This window comes from Bombyx mandarina, chromosome 18, assembly GCF_030267445.1.
Source record: "Bombyx mandarina strain Sakado chromosome 18, ASM3026744v2".
Taxonomy (NCBI): domain Eukaryota; kingdom Metazoa; phylum Arthropoda; class Insecta; order Lepidoptera; family Bombycidae; genus Bombyx; species Bombyx mandarina.
In genome coordinates this window covers 9,848,762-9,867,265 of record NC_143224.1, presented here as the reverse complement: position 1 = coordinate 9,867,265, position 18,504 = coordinate 9,848,762, and the positions used below count along the sequence as shown (strand labels likewise).

General features: G+C 33.6%; 1 protein-coding gene and 1 long non-coding RNA gene across 6 annotated transcripts in view; both read left to right on the top strand.

The window, feature by feature from the left end:
* The window catches only part of LOC149501022 (uncharacterized), a 39,048-nt gene extending 24,496 nt beyond the window's left edge, over positions 1-14,552 (top strand). The window contains exon 3 of the long non-coding RNA XR_016324607.1: positions 14,356-14,552. This is a non-coding gene — a long non-coding RNA (uncharacterized LOC149501022). The remainder of the gene's footprint in view (positions 1-14,355) is intronic.
* The window catches only part of Fas2 (neural cell adhesion molecule fasciclin 2), a 133,543-nt gene that overhangs the window by 70,980 nt on the left and 44,059 nt on the right, over positions 1-18,504 (top strand). The gene's annotated exons all lie outside the window — the stretch shown is intronic.

The window sequence follows — 18,504 nt, the reverse complement described above, 5'->3', positions numbered from 1 at the left end:
TAGAAACAAAAAGCCAACTAAAGGTCCTCACCAATATAAACAAATTAAAACACTAGAGAAACAAAAACATGGAAACAAAGAAATTAAAAATAATCAGCAAGCAAGAAATAACATAAGAAAAGGAGGAATACACTAAACTATTTTAAATGTACGCTTATATATAAATGTCACAAAAATAAAAATCAGTTGTGCTAAACATCACTGGAACATGGCCAATTATCCTGCGGTTTTCTTCTTAATTGCTCCCAGTTTTTAAGTCATGGTTGAATGTTAGGTGGTAGGGCGTTCATACAAGGATGGCAATCCTAAATATTTCTGCGGCAAAGCAGTTCTGTATTTCCATCTGAAAGCTGTGACAGTTGCATATATGACTTTTACTCATTCACTCATCCAATGATATAGAAAAAATAAACAAAAAAACAAAATGTGAAAATATAATTTTAGTGGGATAAATAATTTCGAACAAAACAGGTACTTTTTAAGAAAAACTAAAAATAGTTGCACCGCGTTTCTGTCTTTGCGTGTTATTAAATTCGCTACGGGAATATTTTTATAGAGAATATGTCACACTCGATGCGAGTGGCGATGGCGTATCGTTAACATTCCGTAATGGAAGGAAGTTTCAATTACTTTAAAACCACTTTGCATTATATGAATCATGCTGTTCATTGCCTTTGTGTATGGTGACCTTATTCTTTTTTTGTCTCATCAATCAAAATTAGTTAAATTAGTACCTCGTTGCTCGTTGATTCTTTAAGTATAATAAAGATACAAGGTGGTTATATGTGGCATAACGTCATTACTATTAACTATTATCGTGGAAACAATAGCATCGAAAACCTCTTTATTATTAAACGTATCTGAAATATTTTGGTTCTGCCTCTTTCTGAATAGTACCTTCTTTTTGTTCACCAAATTATGTGAGTTTACAATAGTAAAATTTTGCAACTACTTTTACTGCTAACTAAACTGTTAAGTAGACATCATATGTTATGTCTCATGAGATGTTTATAGGTACTAGAGGGCCAGCAGTAGTCGAAATTCGACTAAAATTAATTGGAATTGTAAGTTTATACACTATTATGATTGTATTTTATACTTCTATAATCACAAATTTCGCCAAAACTACACTAAAAATATTAACAAAAACAAACGATGTTTAATCTATTCCCAATTGACAACAGACAAGTCAAGAACAAAAGCTTGACAGTAAATAGTATGCATGCGTGTGTGCGTCAAATACATGGTATGTAGTGTGTGTAATGTTTTCTTTATTGATTTAATGTATCTTTTATGCATTATTTAAAAAAAATATTAGCACTGTGCACTTCTTCTCTATATTCTCTATAAGTGTGGAAAATTTCATACTCCTACGTCCGCGCAATTTTCGTAAAAAGGGATACAAAGTTTTTTCTTCACGTATTAATATATAGATTTATAAAATTAGAAACAGTTAATCAGGGAAAGACCTATAAAAAAAACTTCTAAATATATTCTTTCGAAACCACAGACAAAAACACATTTTTTTTAATTTTCTTAATGTCGGGTACATTACTATAATAAATAATTTTAAATGTCGAAACCCAATGCAATTTTATGATTCGAATACTCTTTATTTTAGATCCATTGTTTCTTTTTCTATGCAATTACTTTTTATTTTATTGATGTAATAACTATTCACATTTATTTAGGGGGAGTTTTGTTGTATAATTTCGCAGAAAGCCTATTGGGCAACCGTTACGCTATTACTCTGAATGAGTCATCGTTAACAACAAATAGATTTTTCAGAAGGCTCAAAAATAAACCCGTAAAAATTTGTGTTTTTGAGTGTATTAATTATTAGCTTATAGAATGATATCCATGACGTTTATTATTATAATGACTTACTTAATGATTGTAAAAATGATTGCTCAGCGGTTCCAGGTTGTGTTACTAAGCAACTTGTCGCATGTTTCGTACTTACCAAACAAAATTTCATAATACATATTAAAAATATTTTAATTTTAAAATATTTTATGGAACATAAATATACATTTCAACTTAGTTATTTCGACTTTAGGTAATAAAATAAAATATTATTTTCCTCGAATATCTTTTCAGCTATAGCAAAAAAAATATAAATATAAATATAATATAAATAAAATATTTATGTTCAAAGATACATTTCCAAGTAATGTCGAGAATAAAATAGAATTAAGGTGGAATTTACGATTACGTAGTAATAGTTTTAGAATTGTTTTGTAGAATTATGGACGCGCGAGTACGTCGCGTGGTTTATGAATAAACTGGCCAGAGTTTGCGTTAAGATTGTCGTAAAGTATTGGGAATTAAACGGAATACTAAATGTTTTTTTTTTAGAGCTAACTTGTTAATACAATTGTATTATCATTTTGCAGTAATCTGTCATTAAAAGCGTTATTAAATGTGTGATAGACAAAGTGAACCTTCTGTTCCGAATCGTTGTTGCCTTTCTTGAGGGGACGGAACGCTAAAACGCATTCAATTTATTGTTACTCTTACCATAAACTCTATTAATATTTATACACGAATTCGCTTCGTTCATTTAGAATGATATTTATTATTTTCGGACTTCACACTTAATTTGTACGACTCTACCAATAAAATGAATAAAAATGAAAGGCTACAAGCAAATGCGCTAATAAGTGCGGTTATATTTGAAATTTCAAAAATGAATAGTGTCTACTTTTGTTTTTGAAGTCGTCGTGCCTTGAATGATCCTGCGGGTAGGTATAACTTTTTTAGAACATATGTATTAAACACGTTTTCACGAATGACGTCGATGAAATAATAACATCGTGTAATGAAAGTCTAACCTGTAATATAATACATATATTTGCCTAATTATTGGCGGGTAGTATCAATAATGAATATTTTATGCAGCAAAGCAGTGATGCGTTTCAGTTTGTAGATTTGGGACAGCCATTATACGTCATTGAGATTTCGATCTCATGTCTCGAGGTGTGGTCCAGGGTATGGAGGGTAGAGGTAAGGAGCACCATCTTGTATAGGGACAAGTAGAAAACAATGTCCATTTGTAAACAGCAAATTATAGTTCGAAAACTCACCGAATTAGCGCTAGTGTAGCAAGGGGAAATAGTATGTATAGTATACTAATTTGACGTCACACCTTACAGTGCTAGCAGTGCAAATCGGAATATACCAGAAGTGTAATAGCTTATAGCGCTGTTTTTAAAATCTTTCCACTTGCTACCATGGCGCCATCTTATTTTGCTGCCCTTCAGTGGACACTTTTTAATATACTGAGATGGTTCTCCTTACCTATACCCTCCACAGTCCAGGGTATTGACGTTGTTATATCTACTACTTAATACTAAGTAGATCTCGGCTTCGTCTACTCTTAACAAAAAGCATATTATCGTTAAAAATGTCCATAACGGAACATAAATATACATTTCAACTTAGTTATTTCGACTTTAGGTAATAAAATAAAATATTATTTTCCTGGATCATCTTTTCAGCTATAGCAAAAAATTAAATTTCCATATCATCTCTTCGTCTTATTAAGAGTACGGAATGGATTACGATTTTCATCGTTTCCATTCCATTGCTTGTATATTTTGTTTGGGGGGGTAAAGAAGTGACTGATGGCACGCATCGAGCATCATTTCAGAGACTAATTTCGTACTTTGTATAAGCTTCTAATGTATTAGAGGTATTAAGTTTTTTGTTAAACGTATTGATGTATTTACTTTAGGTATTTTTGGAACGAAGTTCCTTATGGGACGATGCGGAGGGGTACCCTAACCGGAAAAAAACGTCCGTAACGTAAGATTTTTATTATTTATGTATAGTCTTAGTATCATGGCTATACAGTGTTTAATGTATAGTCTACGTGATGACGGTTATTATTTATTAGAGAATAAAGATAGGATACCTTAGATAGCGCAATGTATGCTCGCATAGGTGAGAAAGTGCAACCGTTCTCCTTAACTCACGTTTATTACTAATTGTAAAACAAAAACCCATCAGTTTCTGTCAAAGAATAATTAAACTAGTATTATATCAGAACAATCCATTCCAACGTCATATTAAATTTGATTCGTCACTTATCCAGATACAAAAATTATATAATTAAGCCACGAAACGAAATGACATTTCGTAATCCCGGAGACCCCAGAATCCGACGCCGATCTTGACGGAGTTCATCTCTCACGTCATTAAAAGATTGAGAGATTACTTGTTCAATTTCTCGAGGGTAAAAATCGCCGCAACGGAATTTATCTCATTAGTTAAATGGTGCGTTGAGTTTACCAAGATGTCGAGAAAATTATATGTTTCTTCCATCCTTTCGGAGTGCTTTTCATGATGAAAATAATAATGTTTAAACAAATCAACTTATAATGTTTAATTAAAATAAATCCTATAGAATAGACGAGAATTAAAGCTTTCAGCCTAAATAACTAAAACTCTTACCGTTTATTACACCATCGGTAATTACGCGGTAATTATAACAATTACGGCTTCAATTTTAAACATGAATTATCAAGGTTTTTAAAAAGTATATTTAAAAAGCAATAGCATAAAAATATGGTTAATAACACTTATGTAAAGTCCGCCTGTGAGTATTAATTACGCTAAATATTATGTACACGTATTCCATTTTTAACCTACAAGTTTAATGTTTTTCGTCGGACATTTTACGAGATATCTGTACGGAGGAATGCATCACTAGGGGGCGGCTTATTGGAAAAGTTTTAACTGGATTACGTTTGATTACGTGAACGAATCTCCGGATCTGTCGACGCGGTTTATCGCCTACGACCAACTTGTTACGTACTAATTTAAGAGTTTTCATACTTTTTTAATTGTATTTTTCGCTTCGTTGCTTTCATCGAATGTTAGGAATATTCAGGGAATTTTTGTCAATACTCTTTTAAAATGGATTCTGAAAGCTTATTGACTTCACAGATTGCATCTAGTAAATGTCAATAAAATAATATCACGATTTGTGATTGCGGTTAAGTGAATTTTCATTTAAAATATATTTAAATACGTTTTTTTCATTATTAAAAAGTTTTAATGTTAATGTTTATCAGATATATCATAAAGAAGAATACAAAAATAGCGTAAACTGTTTATACAACGATTTCGAAGTCAAAAATACGAACGAAGCCAAATTATGCAAAATATATAAAGAAGCAAACTTCAAAGGAATGTCACATGAAAATACGTTTTCAAACTTTGAGAATTGAATTGAAAAATATCTTTAAAATCCCTCGTAAATAACGAATAGAACAGAATGCATTTGAAATCCATATTCTCCATCTTGCAGTAGTCTAGAACTGGCAAACACCGCTACTTCAAATAACAATAAATGTAAAAGTCTCTAAGTTCCCCGTTCGTTCCTACGATTTCTTGAAAGGAACAAATCAAAGGAAAAAGCGATTTGTGGTATATATAATTTATTGTATCGAATGTACATAAATGATTACTTACCAATGGCTTAAATTGATGCCCCGTTTTTCTTTGGGGGATATTAATCCAAATATGTTGAACTTTTTAAAGTTTATGTGCATAAATTTACAAAATATAGCGAGGAACTCATCTATCATCCAATAAAATGAAAACAAATTCAAATAGATCTAATAACAAATTAATAATTTATCGCAGCTACTGAAGTATTGTTTAGGTATTTAGATTTTATTTTGTCAGTGATCATACAACTCTCGTCACGGTAAAATTAGTATTCGTGAAAGCGATCAATTAGCGATTTAAGGCAACTGTTAAAATAACATGAAGGAATGACTAATTGCTCAATATATAGCTCGATGTACAGTATATTCTCAGGCTTTCTTTTATTGATTTATTTAAGTATTTTAAAGTATAATCTAAGTTTTTAAAAAAATAGATTTGATGTTGAAGATTCGAATTTTTTTTTTATTGCTTAATGGCCCTCGAGGTTAGGCATATATAAATAAATATTTAGTATCTCACGTCAAAAAATCGCTATTATCTTATGACTTACGCCAATACTAAGAGCAGCTCTACAAAAGGAAAGCAAACATTTTGTACGTGTTCACACCGCATTACTGCAGTCCCACGGTTTTGGCTCGGTTTGTTCGCGGTTCAACGTGTACCTGCGACTTTGAGGCTGTCCATAAAAGTTTACATAAAAGGAAAGTTTATAAGCCGATAAGATTCTGTTCATTGTTCGTAAATGAAAATAATACGAAACATTTTCCGGAAGTGAAATTCGTTAAAAGGTTTTTGTGTTTTCATATTAAAATATTTTATTAATGTGTGACTGTAAAATGAATTTACTTTTGTATTTGAAGGATTATGTTCTTTGCTACTCTATTCGCTATTTATATGATTAGCTTACTAGTTGGTAGGCAGCGGCTTGGCTCTGCCCCTGGCATTGCTGAAGTCCATGAGCGACGGTAACCACTCACCATCAGGTGGGCCGTATGCTCGCCTGCCTGCTAAGTCCATTGATATTTAAAATTGGCATTTATTTAAAGAAAATGTTGAAAAGCTTAATTAATACTGGTTTTAATTATTTATTTAATAAATTGAAATTTAAAGCAGATGCAGTACTTCTGTGAGGCGTGCAGAGGAATTTTCATGTATGGGTTACAAAGCTAACATTCGCTTTCCTATGAAAGCCTATTCGTAATTTATAGTATAGACTACAAACCTCGAATATGATTTAATTGAAGTTGGACTTAAAACGTTTGTTATAAGCAGTATTACTTAGAAAATCGAATGTTCATAGTTTCAATGAGATCGTGAAACAGATGAAATCCAATACAAATAATTTTATATTATGACACAATCTAAAGGTCGCTGGTGTTTAATATCTGTGCTAACGTAAGGCGATACAAATCTATGTGGTTTGTACATTCAATATTCATCCTCAGGTATATTCTAGATACGTGAATAATTCTTAATTGTTCTTGTTATTTTAATAAATACCTTTGTTATATGTATGCTACTGATATATAGTAATGATACATTTGATAACTTATACCATTTTACACAATATCAAGGGAGTATTTACTAAGCTGAACAGGCAAAATTAAGAATCGGAAACATTTATCTGGTCTCAAATGAGATAGTATAATTAGGATCGTACCTCTGAGTGATTTAAGTCTCGTTAGTTTAAGGACAACTAAATAACGATATTCTAATTAACCAAAATATGTCGTGTGTTCACTCACTTCACTTTTAATGTATAATAATTGTAACTAGTGATCCCTCGAACTCGATAGTCGAAATTCGATTATAATTAATTGAAATTATAAGTTTGTACACTATATCATTCTATTATCAAAGACATACTTCTGTAATCACAGATTTCGCCAAGACTACACTTTTGACAAATATTAATAAAGACAAACAATATCTAATCTATTCTCAATTTGACCACAGATTAAAAGCAATAAGAAAAGTTTGACATAAACAAATAAATAGTATGTATGTGTGTGTGTGTCAAATACATGATAGTGTGTGTAATGGTTTTTTTATTGATTTAATGTGTTTTAATGCATAATTTAAAAAACTATTAGCTTTCTGCACTCCTTCTCTATATTCTCTATAAGTGTGGGAAATTTAATACTCCTCCGTCCGCGCAATTTTCGTAAAAAAGGGTACAATGTTTTTGCTTCACGTATTAATTTTTAGATAATAATTGGGAACAGCTCACATACTGTTAGCCAGACTGTCACATACTGCCAAACTTGTATACGTTTAAATATATACATATATGTATAGATAAAAAGCACCCAGACATAGATCAAACATGCCTGTTCATCACACAAAGCTAGCCCGATGTGGGAATTGAACCCACGACCCTCGGCACAACAGTCAGAGGCGCTAACTATTGCACCACCGAGTCGAGTCACAAACCAGTATGATAAAATATCCTTTCGGAATAACCAAGAAAACACTATAAATGGATTAACTAAATAGCAAAAGAAGTATGTATTATGCTGTAAAATATAATAGGGGTAACATCTTGTGCTATCTCAAGGGACCATAATTTTTCCACAGAACATAACACAGGTGCACAAGATAGCCGTTAATGGTGTATTTTGTTACCTTCTTTCGTCTCTTTTACTCATCAGATATTTTTCTTCTATCCCTTTCCGTTTGTCGGGCCCTTACAAATTAAACCATTTTTTGTTTGTTTTTTTTTTTCTTCTTTTTAGTTGAAGACTTATAAGTGCCTGATTGGATTGAGGATCCTTGAATCGCGGTCGACAAGTATACTTGAATTACATGAGGTAGACCAGGAGTTCCGAGTTGCAGAGACGATAAATATATTCTGTATATTTTTAACCAATTAACAATTTAAGCTAATCTTCATAATATACAACCAATGTTTGTTTTTTCGGTCCTCTTTTAATGAAATTGAACAGTAACAAAAATATTTTACTTCATCTTCAACGTGGTGTATCTTGTATTTGTTATGCCTAATGTAAATCCAGATAACGAGGGCCCTTAAACAAAGACAGTCCGGGAACCGAATATGGATAGTAATCTTGAGATCAAGTGACAATTAATAAGTATAGTTGTACAATGGAATGTCAAGTCGGGAAATGTTCGATGCTGTCTCCAACCCCATCAGGGTTATTATACATGCTCCGGCCACATCATATTATATATAATAAGATCACCTATCTGAATTAAAAAAAACACATTATTTACTGTCTACAATAGTCTACATGGATAAGCGAGTTCACGGCCCACCCGATGCTAAGTGGTTAGAGCCGATATACAGGGGCAGTCGTACTATAAAACTGAGATTTAGAACTTATGTCTCAAGTTGCGTGGCGGCATTCACGTTGTTGATATATACTCGTATATTGTCTCCGGTAACCACTTAAAACTAGGTGGGTCATGAGCTCATCCTCTCTTTTATGCAATAAATAATAATATTAAAAATTCCAATATTATTTTATCTTCAGTATTCTATCTTATGATGAACAACAGAACGGATTATCATCAAACTGTATCTCTATGAAATAACGTCCTGTTTTTATTAGGCGTCAGTAACATCTCGATGCGATATGAAATTTACATTACTTTGATATAACAATGTTCGGCCACGCAGAGCTGCGTTATCTCGTTAGGCGTAATCGTCGAGAGAGCCGCCAATTTTTTTTTTATATATTTTAATTCCGGGACTGTTGAAATTATACTGAGATAATACCCCGGGAAGGCTTAATTAACTTTATTAGAATTTATTTGACGGGACGTGCCCACTCTCGGTTGCACCGTTTGTTATTTTTGCAGTTATAGCATGGAGGCTGCGAATGTGTTTAGTAATGAAATTTGAACGTTTTCAATGGACTTTTATTATTATTTTAATGCATAAGTAGGTGGACGAGCTCACTGCCCGTCTGGTAACAAGTGATTACCGGAACCCGAAAGGCATCCATAACGTAAATACCGCCACTCATCCTGAGACATTATACTCTATTCCAATTACGAAGTTCCATTTGACAGATGTTATTATTATGTTATTGGGTGTGTGTGAATTAATTGTATAATTGTATAATTGTTAGCTGTGATTACCTATAATTATAAAATAATAAATAAAATAAAAAGCCTTTTATTTCTTGCATTTTAAAAAAAAGTGACATTACGAAAATTATATAAATTGTTGATAATACATTAATAATAATAGATACTAATTATGATAGAATTCTTAATAAATTGTGTATAATATTAGTCGGATCAACATAAAAAATATAAAAAGGTTATATGAATTTAGCATGCAGGCATGCAAGAACCCCTCTTATGTGAGGGTGAAGGCCTCCTCCAGACTTTTCCATTTGTCTTTATTTTTGGCAATTGTCTTCCAGTCTTTACCAGCGATTTTTATTATATCGTTGTCCCAACGCGTTACCGGTCTTCCTTTCCTTCTAATACCTGCAGGCCCCCGCCATAGCGTGAGTCTACAGGTCCAGCGGTCATCGCTCATCCTGACTACATGGCCTGCCCAGCGCCACTTTAACTTTTGTGAGAAATCTAGTGCATCTATAACTTTAGTCTTTTCCCGTATGACATTATGTGGGATTTTTTGTATTTTTCTCACATTCGTAATGCTTCTCTCCATACTTCGTTGACAAGACCTGATTTTGTTCTTTACGCGTAGCGTGTATTTCCACGTTTGGCAGCCGTAGGTAATAGAGGGGAGCAGGCATGTGTCCATTAGTTTCTTTTTTAAGTTAATAGGCATCGTTCCCTTTAGTATGTCTTTTAGACTCCAGAATTTTTTCCATGCGCCTGAAATCCTTCGTTCAACTTCTAATTCATTGTTTTGTTTTCCAAAGGAAATTTGTTTGCCTAAGTATATGTAGCTATCTACGTATTCTAATGGTTTTTCGTCGAGATATATGGGATGTTTTATACTGTTCGACATAATTTTTGTTTTTTCTAAATTCATTTCCAAACCCACTTCACAGCTCATAGTTTTTAGCGAGTGTATCATTGATTCCATCTCTTTAGCACTTTCAGATAATAGAATAATATCGTCCGCAAATCTTAGATGGTTGATGAAATTGCCGTTAATATTCAGCCCTTTTCTTTCCCAATTTAGTTTGCTGAAGACCATCTCCAGTACCGCTATGAAAATTTTCGGAGATAGTGGGTCGCCTTGCCTCACACCTCGCCTTATGGGTATCGGTGGTCCTGTCGTCTCAAGTTTGACTCTACTTGTGCAGTTGTTATACAAATACTTTATTATTTCTATATATTTGTGTTCAACGCGTTGTGAGATTAGGGCGGTCCATATAGAAGAGTGTCGGATTGTGTCGAAGGCTTTCCGATAATCGATACCTATAATTAAGTGAGCACATGTCATGTTTTGATATTTTTGTACCCTATGTTTAAGCCAGTGTTTCATTTGTTGGTGATTCATTAAATAAAAATAAATAAAAATAAAAATAATATAATGATTTAGATTGATTGTGTATTTTTAAATGATGATTTACGACCATGAACAAAAAATGGTTCTTATTTTAAACTATGCGAAACATGAAGAGTTACGTTCTAAGAAGTGTCTAAAACGACTTCGTAATTGGAATAGACTATAGTTCTATGTTTCAGTTTAATAGTACAACGACTGCCTTACCCTTCAAAACGAAATGCTACTGCTTTAAGGCAGGAATAGGCAGGGCTGTGATATCTACCCGTGCTGATTCACAAGACGCCCTACCACCAGTAATTTTGATGTATTTACTGGAAGGTTAGAATGTATTTATTTTTTCATGCCACTCCTACATGGACAAAGCGGCGCGACACGATAACCCTCTTATCGTGGCCACCACTAATTACACATCCGACCCAGGAGAGGGCGACTTTGCACAGCCCCATCGCCCGGGCTTGCCTGGGCTAGGCTCTTCAAGCTAGGGCTAGTGTTATCAAATTCTTTCAGGTTGAGCCCGTGAGCTCACCTCCTGGGTACAGGTATGGGAAAAAAATGCCACCGTCTCTCTCTGTCGGCTTCTTCTCATTTACAGTATCATAAAAAATCTCTCTAAACACTCTCAAAAAAAAAAACTCATGAATAAAAGATATAATTAAACAGTGACCGAGATTCGATGCACGTTTTCATTAACCAGACCGTGAAGTTACCACCCTGGAATATGAAGTTCAATTATTCTACTATTGACTACTCGATTAAATTTGAGTAACACTCACTAACGTCGCTTATGCATGGTACGCATTATACATATTATTATGTACCTATTATGTGATACGGTATGTACCTAATTATTCAGCAAAGCTAATTGATAGATCGAGAGCACATAGATATTTTACTAAAATATTCATCCATTTAAACAAGAATGAATTAAACAAGAAAATGTCGATCCGGATTATTAATATCCCGAGGGAATTCTTATAATTCTATTCAATTCGAAACGTTATTGACTTTCATCTGATAATAAGCCGTTCTAGATTTTTAATACGTTTCGTCTTCAATTGAAACACTTTCGTTTAAAATGATTTTTAAATTAATTTTATAAAATTGAATAGATTTATTTCTTAATACTACTGCTTAGTACTAAACGTTTTTTAGAGCTCGGAGAAATGTATAAAAAAGTCTTAACTCTTAATTTTGACGTGACAACGTCTTATAATTTGATGGAGCTGGCTGCACGCACGAAAAAATATGACTCATGTGGCGTTACCTCGCTCGGAGGCGTTCAATTTAAGGCTTGAAGTACAAGTGAGAGCGCGCAACGAGCGACAAAGAGGCACAATCGGCCTCCGGGTTCGGCAGCGTTCGACATCTGTCTCTCTCTTACTTGAGTGAGCGATGCATCCGCGTGGACAGCTGCTATACAATAATACATTTACATGTTTTCGTCAAGTATGAAGTTCAGTGAAAAGTTGAAAAATGAAACCATTCCATCAGTATTTTCATATGACGTTGTCACGTTCAACTATCGTCAATAAACCGACTTTACAGACAACCGTTTTTTTTTCTTTCAAAAGATCAATGAGAAATGCTGTCAAGAAACAAAATTAACAGGAATGTTTTGATTCAAATTTAAGTAAATTTATTAAGTAACTATACTAAAAAACATTAGGTATACACGTACTTCCAAAACATTATTATTAATTACATTGCACGTAGTCAGAGAAATAGTAACGGGAATAGGCAGTTTATTTTGTTTTTAGATCAACCGTACGTATTTATCTGAACAATTCTAAAAAAGACCAATTTCGAGTGTACACACATGCTCCGTGATTTAATATAAGGATGTAAGGGCTGACCAATGTTTGCATTAGATCCGCCAAACGTCTGACATTACTCAGTGCTCTGACCGTAGCGGAACGCGTTTGTAACCCTCGGGAACCCTATTTGTGGCCGTCATTTCGCATTCTAGTCGAGTTTTAGGCAGTCATTGGTTTATAAATGTCCACGGAATTACCTTGAGTTTCAACTCACAACGACTGAGTGAAATTAATGCATGGACGCGCTCATCTTTCGCTGTTTCTCTTTTTAAACACAGCTTATATTTAGGATATGTACTCTTGTGACAAATTCATTAAAACATCCACGAAGGCATAGAACTTAATGGATTTTTCATCAACCATTGCCCACGTAATAGCAACGCACATGCTTGACAAAAACCATTGCTTATAGTTTAGAGAGAGACACAAGCAACTATTAATCCCCGAAAATTGTAGCATGTTAAATTATTTCTGAATGACAAATTTAACGCAAGTGAACATGTAGCCTCGCAGTAAATATATTCGTATTTATATTTTAAATAAATACCTTTTATTTTTCTAGATGTGTAGAACGAGGCCCGCCTGGTCTTTAATGATAACTAATTGAAGCTCATAGACATCACAACCTGTAACCCGCCGCCCAACAGGGACGAGATTGATGTCACAGTTGTAATGTTCTGTCGACCCTTCGAACCGGAATACATGGCTGCTTCGCGACATAATTGGACATAACGTGGATGCCCACATATGCTTAAAATAAATCCTACTATCTCTAATTATGTAAATATATCAAATATACGAGATAATTTTTTATTACGCAATTACGCACTAGCTGACCCGGCAGCCTTCGTAGTGCCTCAATCGATAAATAAAAGAACTAAACTTTGGTATAACATAAACTTAAAACAAACAAAAGGAATCCGTCCGACGGGGACACATCAAAAGAAAAACAAAATTGTTATTTTTATTTAATTCCGAGCAGTTTCATATTTATCTACCTTTTAAACCTTCTCTGGACTTCCACTAATAATTCAAGACCAAAATTAGCCAAATCGGTCCAGCCGTTCTCGAGTTTTAGTGACTAACGAACAACAACTCATTTTTATATATAGAGATTACTTAATATACTATACCGATCTACTAGTCAACACGAGTTGTCCATTTTCAAATATTTCTATTTCGCAATTCCTTAACTCATTTCAACGGTTAGATTTTCGCATCATGAAGAATTCGAATGTTCTCGAAGCGGACGTATTTAGAACGTTGAGAAAGTTATTTAGTGGAAACTTGATTAATTAAATAACCTTAAGCTAAAGCTAAAGTTTTAACTTCCGATAATTTACTAACGTGAAGTAAGTTATGAGAAACATCTCGAGCGATTTAATATGATTCACAAATTGTGTCATTAAAAAGTAATATAAACGGCGGTTTAATTATAATATCGTGAGCTTAGAGGAAGCCCGTGTTCAGCAATGGATTTAAACTGATCATACATAATACAAAAATATGTAAAAATAATAACTTAGTTTATTTATACGTAATAATTGAAATGAAAACATATGAAAAATGTGCGCGATTTTAAACTTTAAACTGTCTTTAATCTTGATAATATTTTTGTTTCAGGTACACACTTTTCTACAAAAAAAATATTTAAAAGTACACGCAGGAAAATGGTATGCTCTCCAACATAATTGAATAGTTACAACAATATTCACATGAATACTACCCACCTTTGAGTTTTGGTTATATTCTCTGAATAGTTTCTTTTATTAATGTATTCCTTATTGTGAAAATAAATAAAAAAAACGGAGAAACTTTGACTTCTTGTTTGTTTATTTCGATGTCCACGTAAACACAAGATAGACCGTGAGCACGTCTAACTACCTACACCAATAGGAATAGAACGGAAAGTTTTTCAACGAATACTGTAGTGAAACTTCGAGGATATTTTGTCCTATCTGGCACAGATGTCTGTTTTCATCCATGTTGAAATAAAGAGATTACAATACTTTGCTACTTCTATAAGTTGGGAGCTATCGATTTAGCCATTGGTGAGTCAATAAATCTGGTGGTAAGAAAAAGAATGATAATGCCGAGATATTAAAAAAGGAGTTTGAAAATGTGATAAAAATCACTCCTGGAAATTTACTGTACCTTTAGCAATAGATCCCAGGATGGACGGGGATGAACTCTATAACATTGTTGCGTTGCGTTGCGACACTATAAAGTTTTGGACTATCTATTTCCCTAACACTCACTATGGAAAACAGTAGAGTAGGTTCAATATGCTCTATAAGACACTCGGTGCATTTGTATGGAGTGACGTGCCTGTACCAATGTTCTATCCCGCAGGCTTTTACCAATTAATCTAATGAAATTTGTACTTAACATAAGTTCGCGAATGATTTCCACGATGAAGGAATAAGATTGTGGAATAAAAATCAAAACCTCAAAAATTATAATTTACGTAGCAGAAATGCGTACCGAATTAAATCGTGGGTCAGACGTTGTACTATAGAACTCATGTCTCAAGGTAGGAGTTGGATTTATGTTGTGGACGTCTATAATCACTTAACTTAATTACTGGTGGTAGGACCTCTTGCGAGTCCGCACGTGTAGGTACCACCGCCCCGCCTATTTCTGCCGTGAAGCAGTAATGCGTTTCGGTTTTAAGGGTGGGGCAGCCGTTGTATCTATACTGAGACCTTAGAACTTATATCTCAAGGTGGGTGGCGCATTTACGTTGTGGATGTCTATGGGTTCCAGTAACCACTTAACACCAGGTGGGCTGTGAGCTCGTCCACACATCTAGGCAATAAAAATAAATAAATAAGAACGCCGAGTAGACCGTTAACTTGTCTGAGCAATAAAAAAAGTAGTGCTTGATTATTTAAAAACAGATTATTTAAATTTATTTATTTAAAAAAATCATTGTATTTTAATTTACTTAAAAATATATTTGTTTTCATTAAAGCAATTCGCGTTCATGTAGTTAAAACCCTAGGCGTTAATAAATTCGTAGTGTTATTCGGGCAGGTTAACGCAGCCGCTTTCCGAATGACGGTCCCGGTTGGCAGCAATTAATCTGGATTAGTGGTGCGCTACGTTAACTCTTTCAATGCGTCGCAATACCATTGTTCCGGGATTAATGGTTTATTTTAAATTTGCATCGCCTTTAAAGGCTTTCCCGATGCTGCGGGCGCTTTGGAAACTTCGTATCACATCGTTGGGATCATCAGGAATTTTAGGCGAAACGCAATTTTTTGTCGATCCATAATCTAGCGTGATGTCATACCTTAACAATAGGTCTTTGTAGATTTGGGACTGTATTACCATGACGCTAATTAAGCGTGAACACTTCGCGGAAGATTAGCAGTAGTTGTTAATCATTGATGACAAATTGGTATGATGGGTGAGACAATACAACTCAGAAATTTGATGTCATACCTAACTTTGGTGGTCGGTAATATTATCGTCATATATCTATATAGGCTCCCGTGATCACTAAAGACCTGAATTTAGCATTGCGCGGCCAGAGAGCCATAAATAAGTCCTCAGTTACATCTGAAGAGTTTTTCTGTAACACATTGGACCTTTTGAATTGAAGTAAGTGGCTTAATCCAAAATTCTTGTCTAATCAAAAACTTTGTCCTTTATTAACTAAAATTTAAATTTAATTTTAAATTTAATTTTAAATTTAATTTTAAATATCAATTAAATTTTAAATTTAATTTTAAATTTAATTTTAAATTTTAATTTAATTTTAAATTTTAAGAACTTAATTTTATAAGCTGATAGAATCTATATATTAATACGTGAAGCAAAAACTTTGTATCCCTTTTTACGAAAATTGCGCGGACGGAGGAGTATGAAATTTTCCACACTTATAGAGAATATACAGAAGAAGTGCACAATGCTAATATTTTTTTAAAATAATGCATAAAAGATACATTAAATCAATAAAGAAAACATTACACACACTACATACCATGTATTTGACGCACACACGCATGCATACTATTTATTGTCAATCTTTTGTTCTTGGCGTCTGTTGTCAAATTGAGAATAGATTAAATATTGTTTGCCTTTGTTAATATTTTTTATAGTGTAGTCTTGGCGAAATTTGTGATTATAGAAGTATAAAATACAATCATAATAGTGTACAAACTTACAATTCCAATTAATTATAGTCGAATTTCGACTACTGCGGGACCTCTAGTACATGTTTATAAGCCGATCAAAATACAAAACTTAATTTTGTGAAATTTTTTAGGTAATTCACATCAATTCTAAAGGTTACGATATACTAGTTTTTTATGACTTTCATTACAACCATAAATCTAATTGCGATGAAATTTTGTGTGTTTTTTATTACGTAGCTAAGAAAAGATTTCATGCGTGGTGGCGTACAAACCGTTTTCACTAATGAGCGTATTACGTATGCAGTTAGATATTTGGCGATGCTCACAGTGGAGCGTAACCGGATTTCACTAGAAGTTTAATTACGAATAGTTCTTCATACTTATTTTTATGTTGCTCCAACAAATCTCTCAGCAAAACAATTAAAATAAACAAACAGTACTCACATCTGTCGTCAGTAATAATTCATATGAAAACAAAACGGTTTCTAGGGAGAACGGAAGTGCTTGACGTACAAAAAACTCCTCAGATTACAGATGTACATCGCTCTAAATACGTCAGGATGTAATGAACACCTGTTTTCTGTACAATGTTAAGGGTGCGCTAAAATTACAATACGCTTATGATATTTGAATGTGAGCTACAACTCGTACCACTAAGATTTTTATTGCTCAGATGGATGCACGAGCTCACGGCCCGCCTGGTGTTTGGTGGTCACCAGAGCTAGACATCAAGCGCGTTAATACCGCCGTCCATCTTGAGACGTGATTAGAAGTCACGTGATTAGAACTCTAATTTTTTACAATACAACGGTTACTCCACCCTTCAAACCGAAACGCATTACTGCTTTACGGCAGAAATAGGCAGGTACCTATCTGTGCGGACTCACAACACGTCCTACCACCAGTAATTACGTAAATTATAATTTTTGCGGGTTTAATTTTTATTACACGTTGCTATTCCTTCACCATGAAAATTAGTCGTGAACATTTGTTAAATAGGTACGCATTTATTTCATTACAAAAAAAGTACTTGCTTGTGGGATTCAAACACCGGCACTTGTCCTTTAGGCCATGAAGACTTCAACTTTTAGCAGTTAGGTGCACTAATTACAAAAGCGAGCCTCGTTTTTGCAGCGTGTCCTACATATATTGTCCCGTTTTAAATGCTTGATCATGTATTTTCTTTAAAAAAAAAACGAATGTTAAATAAAACATACAAAAGACGAGTACAAAGCCTTTGGATGAGGACTTCGTACCCAAGCAAATATATGTATCTAACAGAAAACATTGATTGTCAATACGGCAAGTCTTTATCGACATTTCCATAATTTTGGATAGCGGAGTAATAAGTAAATAACGTTCGATTTTAACAAATGATTTGCAATTCCCTCGGCAGTCAACAAAACGGAATGAGTTTTAGGTTCGGTTAATTGCACGCGAATTTGATTAATTAACAACAGTTTAAGCTAACTAAGCGTTAAATAAACGTTTCGAATAACTGATTAATCGAAAATTCATGCTGAAACCACAGCTGGTAAGTATCTGTAATGTAACTGTAGATATATAAAATAGACTGTGTTTCAAATTACGAGTAATGTATTGCTAATTTCATTGATAAAATAAATACTTT